The 11,085-nt window shown below is 35.3% G+C and overlaps 2 long non-coding RNA genes across 2 annotated transcripts; both read right to left on the reverse strand.

Annotated features, from left to right (window-relative positions):
- Positions 1-1,841: 1,841 nt before the first annotated feature.
- Positions 1,842-5,041, reverse strand: LOC145797506 (uncharacterized). The gene is made up of 2 exons (XR_014339052.1): positions 3,949-5,041; positions 1,842-2,104 (listed from the first exon to the last, which is right to left on the reverse strand). It is a non-coding gene; the product is annotated as an uncharacterized LOC145797506 (long non-coding RNA).
- Positions 5,042-7,903: 2,862 nt separating this feature from the next.
- LOC145797507 (uncharacterized) lies at positions 7,904-11,085 on the reverse strand. The gene is made up of 2 exons (XR_014339053.1): positions 9,993-11,085; positions 7,904-8,148 (listed from the first exon to the last, which is right to left on the reverse strand). It is a non-coding gene; the product is annotated as an uncharacterized LOC145797507 (long non-coding RNA).

Here is an 11,085-nt window from a genome sequence, read left to right on the forward strand (position 1 = left end):
CACTTCCCAAACGGAGGCTCAGCCTTGGTAGTTCATCTCCCACCTCTCTCGCCACCACCATGCCCTTCTTATCTAGTTGTCAACATTTTCTTTCACTCTCATTTGCCCTCTCAATCTAGCTTTCACCATTCTTATCTTGTAACCTTTATCATTTACACGAATAACAAAAAATAATAACATGACATAAGATCATATAACAAAAACAGCTCCGATTGGTAGCTCGAAAAAGGCATGGCTCGAATGGCCCGACACCAAAACGACGTCATTTTGGTGTGTTTTTTTTTCGTTGTTTTTTTTAAGACGAAGAAGAAGAAGAAGAAGAAGAAGAAGAAGAAAAAGGGTCTGCTTGTCATGACCCAAACCCGCCCCTAAGAGTTTAACATCGTAACCGGCCAGTAATCCGTGATTACTAAAGGCCTACTTAACAGTAATGACAATAATACAGTATAAAGGGGCTAGCGGAAGCCAAACAGTAAATAAAAGATGTCCAATGAACTGTGAAAATCTAAATGGAAAAAGACTTTAATAGACAAAATCACATTTATAACCATAAACATATATACACATTAGATGCACATAACATCCAGGTTAGGGACCTAATCTCTTCACCAAATTGTACAGTCAAGTCTTATTCAGTCAATACAAAATAGAGACAGAAGGGTGGATCCGAAGCACCCCAAAAACAGCCTTGGCTTGAGCAGACTCAGAACCTCGAAGTGAGGCACAACGGTTGGTTGGACAAAACATGAGCTTAACTCGACGCTTCTAGCTTCGGTCTGGTGCCTGGACACCTACATATAAATATAAACAGTGAGCTAAAGCCCAGTGAATAACAACTGTGTAAAGGGGTTAAGAATGGATGTCTTTTCAGTGATTAAAACAGTCATTTGCATCAGTAGATCAGTTATTCAATTAGTGGCTCATATTTCATGCCATATCAGTCATTTAGAAACCATAACGATCATACGTGGTACATCCAATAGCAGAACAGTACAGTAGGTCTTAATAGACCGAACAGTCAGTTGATGGCCATCAAAACAGTAAACAGTAGTAGTTCCAAACATTGGAACTGTCAGAGATCTCTGTAACAGTACAGTAGTAGTAACAGTAACAACAACAGTAACAGTAAGTTGCTATGGATGCCACGAGTGCAGTTCATAAAACAGGACAAACATTCATTTAGTAAACAATATCATTTCAAAAAGCAGTACAGTTAATCATTCAGAAAATAATTATAATTTAACATAGCTTTACAACATTGTTACTCACAAATTACTGGGCTATAGGCAGGCTAATCAGCGTCCTCGGGTGCCAACCCTACACAGTTGCAGAACGAACGCACACTAAGTTACACACTTGGGATTAATGATTTAGCCCTTAACTTGACTTGGTGTGGTTCTAAAACATTATCCTCATTAAGATGCCTTAAACATGGCCTAGGAATGCCTAGGATGGAATGAGGATGCAAAAATGTACTTTAAAACACTTTTCAAAATTTGTTGAAAACAAGGGTCTCGCTCGAGCGTGGCTTTCTCCGCTTGAGCGAGCTTACCAAAACAGAGAGGTCGCTCGAGCGTAGACTCCCTCGCTCGAGCAGTCTGTAAAAATGCAAAAAGTACTGGTTGCTGAAATTCTCCACTCGATGCTCGCTCGAACGTGAGACACAATTCTTCGCTCGAGCGTAGGTCTCGTCGCTCAAGCTTGCGTCTGCACATGCAAAAACCTGAGAGCTTGCAATCTACACTCGAGCCAGCATTCCGTTGCTCGAGCACCCAACGGAGTTCTGAACACAAAGGTGGTCGCTTGTGTGACGCCCCAAATTTTTCGAACATCAAGGGAAATTAAATAAACAAAATGACTTAATAAACTAAAAATTTGACATCTTAATAGGGTAATCCAACTCTCGTACATAACCAAACGTCCAAATAACAATAGATAAAAGCTTAAAATTATCCAAATACAACATCAAATGAAATTATAAAGTCCTTAATAGCTATTATATAAAATAATATTATTTATTCGGCTCTACTCGGGGTTTCAGGTCAGCCAAGGCTCTACGTTAGCGTCGACTCCATTTCAGCTTCAGTTATTTTCTCGCCAAGACCTGGCATAAAACGCCAGGGCAACAAAAATATATGCCATGAGTTTTGCAACACAGTAAGAAAACATAACCAACCTACCATTCTTTTTAAGAGAAAAATAATGAGATTATAAACACGAGGTAACAATATAATTGTAAGCATAAATTACAACCATTAAAATAATTTTAATAAATTAGGTGACACTCGAAATCTCACCAAAGAGATTTAACTTACCAACCACTAAGCATGGCAACGGTTAATTTGAAACCCTCCCTTGGTCAAATATTCAAGTGTTACCAACCGTAACTACCAGGGATGCCCACGTCCGGAGTGATATACCCAAGTAGTGGCATCCGTGGTCTGCCCCAAGGAAACGGTCTGCCAGGGGTACGTAACCTCCCTGTGTGCCACCAGCACATCCACCCTTATTCCAAAACCAAATACCGAAAAGGGTTCAAATAAGTCCCGTGCCATCTTAGAGTTTCGCAACACAATTTACGTGAGAATTCTCAAAACCAGGGCTCACCCTGAACAACCGGTATTAACCGTCAATCCCTTGATTTCATACACTCTTTAAAATCAGGACTCACCCTGAATAACCGGTATTAACCGTCAACCCTTAATTTCGTATACTCTTTAAAACCCAGACTCACTCTGAACAACTGGTGTTAACCGTCAATTGTTAACTTTGTATATGCCGTTAATCATTTCAGTTAATTTTGATAGTACTCACAAATAATTTTAAATTTTAATCACAATTGATGTTATATCAACTCATTAAAATTCCCAACATAAAATATTGCACATGTCACACAATAATAAATAAATGTACAGCATTTAAATAAACAATTTATTTAAACCATGGTATGAAATAATAATTTAGATACAGAGAAAATAAACCAAAGCCACACACGTGCATGGATCTTTAATTTACAAGATTAGACTACCACAATATTAAATAAATCACAATACACCCATACATGGATTACTAATTTACTATATTTGATGAATTGGACCAACACAATAACTGATTTTTTATCCGAATAAATAATTAAAGTCATGATCTTAAACCTGTCAGGAAATTTTCAGGTTATACCTTAGGTAATAAAAATTATAAATAAATTATTTATGCAGTTCTAAAATTCGTGGAAATGTACAGAATATTCAATAAATATGTTTGGGTCAATTTTCAGGAATAAATTCCCAAAGATAAGTTATAAATAATTCTGTAAAATTCTAAGAAATTTTATGACACAGATTTATCACATTTTCTTAAATTAATTCCATACTTAAATTTATAAATCAAACCCACAATCTCAAAATTTAGTATGAAATTAGACTTCTCAAATTTCATATTTTAGTTAGAAATTTCCAGATTTGGATTAATATGGAATTTTTAATAAGCTCTTAAACATATACTAAAATCTGTCTTACAGTAGCAGATTTAATTATAAATTTGTATAAATTCGTACCAAGCTCAATAATTGTTAAGAAAATTCCCGGGTGAACTAGACATCATTCTCAACAACTTTGTAGAAGAAATCATTTCAAAATTTTGAGCATAAAATTGTCTAAAAATTCGTACAAGTTTCTAGCAGATTGAAGAGTTATATAATCAAACCAAATAAAATCTTTAATCATCTCTTTAATGGCACAAATTACACATGCAAGTCTAAATCCAAGATTATATCATGATTTTAAGGCTACTAATAAAGAAATGACCTTCAAATATTTAACATACCAATCATAAATTCACATACAACTATAAACAAAATTTTATCTAAAGTTTTAGCTATGTTAACATATGAACACAAATCTAAATATTTAACAATTAAAAAGAATTAGACGGTTATAAGAGTTTACTTACTATGTTAGGTTGTTAACGATTTATCGTCCGAATTTGATTTATGATTCTGATCGTAAGATATGATTGTCCTGGCTCCATGATCGTCTTGCTAAAATTTCACATCAATCGGACGCGATCTCACCGTTGATCTGCCATTGGATTCTCTTAGAACATTTAGTTGTTGATCATCATCTTAGACTCAAATTTTGCAAGATCTAACCCCAAAAATGGATTCTACACGTCGAAAAACCTAAGGGTGGTCATCCCCAAAGTCATAGGACCACTCGATTAACCTAGAGGTACTAGGGTGCACCGTAGCAGCATGGGCCGAGAAACACAGGATAAAATTTAAGCTCATCTTCTCCAAAGCCGTAGCATGCACGAACAGAAGAGACCCAGAAATTTGGTTTCAATGTCCCCAGTTCAAATACTTGTATCTTCTTCATCGTAACTCCGTTTTATCTTATTTTTCTGTCATTGGATTCACCTCACGGCCTAGTTTTTGGTTCACTACTCACACGCCTCGTTCCGTCTCTTTTTGCATGCCGTCGGACCTCCAAAATTTGACCAAAAATAAGATTATTTTCCTACCGTCTCGGACATTTCTTCGAACCATCTTTCGGACTCCATAACTTTCTTAATTCTTAACGGTTTTACTTCATTCTTTCGCCAATCTCTTCAACTTACTCCGTACTTCATCTTACATGATCCATTTTCCTCAATTCTTCCCGGAATGGATGGTTTTGGCATGCCGAAAGTAAGCCGAAAACCAACTTTTGAAATTCAAAATAAATTTCTCTAACTTTGCTTCTTTCTCCTCCATCTTCTTTCTTCTTCTCTTTCTTCACCTACAACACTTTGTGGATGGTGGTTCTAGATGATAATAGAAATAGGTGATGGTGGTGGTGGCGGTCCGACGGTGCGCCAATGGTGGTGAAGTTCGCGGGTTGGCGATAGTGTGGGTTGAGGCCATGGCTATGGAGGTTGGGGAAGGAGGAAAAACATGGATAAAGGAGAAAGAGAGTTTTGAGAATGAGAGATGGAGGGAGAGAGAGAACCGAGAGAGAGAGATATATGAAATGGATAGACAGAGATATCAAATGAGAAGGGAAGCAAAGTGAGGAAGATGAAAAGAAATAAAATAAAAAATGAGAAATTGAACACCTGGCGGTATGGAATGGCATGTTCACCACGTTCTCTTTTGATGTAGGAAGTGATTGCACGTGGAAGGCGGGATGTGAGAAAACATGGGGAGCAAGCCCATGGTTTCTGATTGGATTTTAGTGCAGAAAATATTAGGTTTCAGTGTAATTTGATTACAAAAAAATATAGAGAAAAAATATAATAAAAATATCATACGGTTCAGAAATTAATATTGAGTGATAATATAAAGTCAAAAATTTTTTATTTTATTTTGTTTTGAATAAATTTTCAGTATAAAAATATACAGACTATTAAATTCAAAATATTGTGAATAATTATTTAAGAAAATTAAAAATATACATATTATTTTTATTATATAAAAATACGGGGTTTCACAATCTATCCCCCTAAAAAAAAATTTCGTCCTCGAAATTTAAGTTGTTCTTGGTTTTGAAAAGTTGTGGATAATCAATTTGTGAACTTTATCATTATGTTATCAGTTTCCAGTCTTAACTCGTTCGCATCCTCTCTCATCTTCCATTCAATGCTTTTGCCTCACGTTTAGGTCCTTTGGCGCACACGGTTGCATGAAGCTCTTGCGATTTGCAAAACTTTCAAAATGTTCATCGTAATGACCCCATTGCTTCAATGTGAAGCTCTTTGCTCGAGAAAACATTCGCACACTTGCTAAGGATTAGTCTTGTTGATCGTCCTGTAGGCTGCTAGCGTCATTCGTCAATTTGTTGTGGTCGGAAAGCTAGTCTATCCTCCTTAAACAATTACAGCGTTCCATCGAATGCATAAGTCATTTCCTTCTTCTGGTGGCCACTAATTACGACTTGGTGTATGGACAATCAATCTGTGTCCAAGATGATGTCGATGTCGAACATTTTCATGTTTCGAGGTTCGAGAATTCAAGTACACACAATTCGTAAGGGTTTGCATACCAATTCTAGTGATCTAACACACTGCAAATGTGAAGGAATAAGATGAAAAACATATAACCAAGAGTTTTAAGACTGGTTTGATAGAAATTTTCGTCGTGTAGGTTTTGATTACAAACGAGTCACACCAAAAGAGTTCTAACTGGTAACTCTAAGCCCAAGGTTGGTACAGAAGTAATAAGGACAACAGAATACAAAGTGGCTATAACAACAATATCAATTAACATAATGATCGGATTAATGACATTATAGTTTTGGACTTTCATGTAATCAAGATCATGGAGGAAGTGACTATACTAGATATCTAACCTGAAATTACGTTGGCCCTACATGTGTCAAAATAAATATTCAAGATTTGTTATTGAGTAAAGAAATTGCGACTGTTTACAAAATTCTCGTACTAGATAGGATAATCACGGCAAAAAGGTTGCCAATTTTAACGATAGTAGAATTGAAAATAAGATGGTAATGACTTAATCTTGAATATGAACGACATCAACCAAAGGTTATACATATGAGATAGGAAAATGAAGATCAACACAAAACTCGTAAGAATAATAGTGACCCTCCCTTTATATATATATATATATATATTATATAAGTATATATATCTAATGCGCAATACTTCTCGTTCAGGATTAAACCCGCTCCCTTACGTAAGTGATCGTTAAATCGTTTGGAGTTGAAACACCTGACGCGACGATTATAAATCTGAAACATGTTCTCCTGAGTCAATGTTATTATGCCAGAAATTCGAATAACGTCCTAAGGTTGGCGAAGAAAAGTTCATTTTTGATGTCTTTTAGTTAGCAAAACAGATAGCATTATCATAATATAACCTAGTCAGGGCAAAGTTATTTCTAACCATAGGCCGAAACACGTGGGTAATGTAGATCACATAAGTCTATTCTCTTAAGCGTGACGCTTAACTCAAATTCAGATTAATCCTCTTCAAATAATCCTTAAGGATTCTATACTAATGCTCTCAGGTGTGAAAAAAAAAAATTGGAGTGACTACACCAATCATCACTTTTACAACAGACTCCTCAAAACTTTTAATTTAATTATTATTATTATTATTATATATATATATTTTTTTTTTGGAAAACTTGAACCAACAGTCTTAGATCATCTAGAGTCGCAGGTAAGTTAAATGCAAACTTGAGACTCCTAGTTCACATGATTTGCATACGAGATCTACTCGAGTTTGACCTTCTAAGCAGTGAAGCTACACTCATAGGTGTTTCTAATCGTTTAAGCTCTAATCCCAAGATTCACACAGTTATAGTAGAGAAGAAAGGGTATGACGTGGCTACGACAATAGCATAACTAGCATAAGAATTCAAATGGAATTTGAACAGACAGTACAGTCGGATGACATGATAGTTTTGAACTTTTAATAGGGTTAAGATTATGGAGCTGGTGACCAAACTAGATATTTGAATTGAAATTGTGTTTGGCCATACACATTTCAAACCAAACACCTAAGATTCTTCACCCTGTAAGGATTGAAAGAGTGCAACCGGTTTTCAAGAGAACAACATACAAGATACAATAAACATAGGTCAAAAATTTCCAATTGATCATCTTAAGGCAATACTTTGTCGAATTAGAAAGGTTCAATGAAGATAGAGAAGTGATGATTTTACATCCGACAAATTTGGCGTCAAGCTAGTTAGGATCAAACAAGGATAGTCACTATGATTAGCATAAATCCCTCATAAACTATGAGTTACATAATTCTATTCCTTCTAACACATGACACTACTCCTCAATTGAGGTTAAACCTCTTCCCACTGTCCCTAGGTATTCTAACCTAGAGCTTTGATACCATGTTGTGACGCCCCAAATTTTTCGAACATCAAGGGAAATTAAATAAACAAAATGACTTAATAAACTAAAAATTTGACATCTTAATAGGGTAATCCAACTCTCGTACATAACCAAACGTCCAAATAACAATAGATAAAAGCTTAAAATTATCCAAATACAACATCAAATGAAATTATAAAGTCCTTAATAGCTATTATATAAAATAATATTATTTATTCGGCTCTACTCGGGGTTTCAGGTCAGCCAAGGCTCTACGTTAGCGTCGACTCCATTTCAGCTTCAGTTATTTTCTCGCCAAGACCTGGCATAAAACGCCAGGGCAACAAAAATATATGCCATGAGTTTTGCAACACAGTAAGAAAACATAACCAACCTACCATTCTTTTTAAGAGAAAAATAATGAGATTATAAACACGAGGTAACAATATAATTGTAAGCATAAATTACAACCATTAAAATAATTTTAATAAATTAGGTGACACTCGAAATCTCACCAAAGAGATTTAACTTACCAACCACTAAGCATGGCAACGGTTAATTTGAAACCCTCCCTTGGTCAAATATTCAAGTGTTACCAACCGTAACTACCAGGGATGCCCACGTCCGGAGTGATATACCCAAGTAGTGGCATCCGTGGTCTGCCCCAAGGAAACGGTCTGCCAGGGGTACGTAACCTCCCTGTGTGCCACCAGCACATCCACCCTTATTCCAAAACCAAATACCGAAAAGGGTTCAAATAAGTCCCGTGCCATCTTAGAGTTTCGCAACACAATTTACGTGAGAATTCTCAAAACCAGGGCTCACCCTGAACAACCGGTATTAACCGTCAATCTCTTGATTTCATACACTCTTTAAAATCAGGACTCACCCTGAATAACCGGTATTAACCGTCAACCCTTAATTTCGTATACTCTTTAAAACCCAGACTCACTCTGAACAACTGGTGTTAACTGTCAATTGTTAACTTTGTATATGCCGTTAATCATTTCAGTTAATTTTGATAGTACTCACAAATAATTTTAAATTTTAATCACAATTGATGTTATATCAACTCATTAAAATTCCCAACATAAAATATTGCACATGTCACACAATAATAAATAAATGTACAGCATTTAAATAAACAATTTATTTAAACCATGGTATGAAATAATAATTTAGATACAGAGAAAATAAACCAAAGCCACACACGTGCATGGATCTTTAATTTACAAGATTAGACTACCACAATATTAAATAAATCACAATACACCCATACATGGATTACTAATTTACTATATTTGATGAATTGGACCAACACAATAACTGATTTTTTATCCGAATAAATAATTAAAGTCATGATCTTAAACCTGTCAGGAAATTTTCAGGTTATACCTTAGGTAATAAAAATTATAAATAAATTATTTATGCAGTTCTAAAATTCGTGGAAATGTACAGAATATTCAATAAATATGTTTGGGTCAATTTTCAGGAATAAATTCCCAAAGATAAGTTATAAATAATTCTGTAAAATTCTAAGAAATTTTATGACACAGATTTATCACATTTTCTTAAATTAATTCCATACTTAAATTTATAAATCAAACCCACAATCTCAAAATTTAGTATGAAATTAGACTTCTCAAATTTCATATTTTAGTTAGAAATTTCCAGATTTGGATTAATATGGAATTTTTAATAAGCTCTTAAACATATACTAAAATCTGTCTTACAGTAGCAGATTTAATTATAAATTTGTATAAATTCGTACCAAGCTCAATAATTGTTAAGAAAATTCCCGGGTGAACTAGACATCATTCTCAACAACTTTGTAGAAGAAATCATTTCAAAATTTTGAGCATAAAATTGTCTAAAAATTCGTACAAGTTTCTAGCAGATTGAAGAGTTATATAATCAAACCAAATAAAATCTTTAATCATCTCTTTAATGGCACAAATTACACATGCAAGTCTAAATCCAAGATTATATCATGATTTTAAGGCTACTAATAAAGAAATGACCTTCAAATATTTAACATACCAATCATAAATTCACATACAACTATAAACAAAATTTTATCTAAAGTTTTAGCTATGTTAACATATGAACACAAATCTAAATATTTAACAATTAAAAAGAATTAGACGGTTATAAGAGTTTACTTACTATGTTAGGTTGTTAACGATTTATCGTCCGAATTTGATTTATGATTCTGATCGTAAGATATGATTGTCCTGGCTCCATGATCGTCTTGCTAAAATTTCACATCAATCGGACGCGATCTCACCGTTGATCTGCCATTGGATTCTCTTAGAACATTTAGTTGTTGATCATCATCTTAGACTCAAATTTTGCAAGATCTAACCCCAAAAATGGATTCTACACGTCGAAAAACCTAAGGGTGGTCATCCCCAAAGTCATAGGACCACTCGATTAACCTAGAGGTACTAGGGTGCACCGTAGCAGCATGGGCCGAGAAACACAGGATAAAATTTAAGCTCATCTTCTCCAAAGCCGTAGCATGCACGAACAGAAGAGACCCAGAAATTTGGTTTCAATGTCCCCAGTTCAAATACTTGTATCTTCTTCATCGTAACTCCGTTTTATCTTATTTTTCTGTCATTGGATTCACCTCACGGCCTAGTTTTTGGTTCACTACTCACACGCCTCGTTCCGTCTCTTTTTGCATGCCGTCGGACCTCCAAAATTTGACCAAAAATAAGATTATTTTCCTACCGTCTCGGACATTTCTTCGAACCATCTTTCGGACTCCATAACTTTCTTAATTCTTAACGGTTTTACTTCATTCTTTCGCCAATCTCTTCAACTTACTCCGTACTTCATCTTACATGATCCATTTTCCTCAATTCTTCCCGGAATGGATGGTTTTGGCATGCCGAAAGTAAGCCGAAAACCAACTTTTGAAATTCAAAATAAATTTCTCTAACTTTGCTTCTTTCTCCTCTATCTTCTTTCTTCTTCTCTTTCTTCACCTACAACACTTTGTGGATGGTGGTTCTAGATGATAATAGAAATAGGTGATGGTGGTGGTGGCGGTCCGACGGTGCGCCAATGGTGGTGAAGTTCGCGGGTTGGCGATAGTGTGGGTTGAGGCCATGGCTATGGAGGTTGGGGAAGGAGGAAAAACATGGATAAAGGAGAAAGAGAGTTTTGAGAATGAGAGATGGAGGGAGAGAGAGAACCGAGAGAGAGAGATATATGAAATGGATAGACAGAGATATCAAATTAGAAGGGAAGC

This window comes from Camellia sinensis, chromosome 8, assembly GCF_055761805.1.
Source record: "Camellia sinensis isolate YWXY chromosome 8, ASM5576180v1, whole genome shotgun sequence".
Taxonomy (NCBI): Eukaryota; Viridiplantae; Streptophyta; class Magnoliopsida; order Ericales; family Theaceae; genus Camellia; species Camellia sinensis.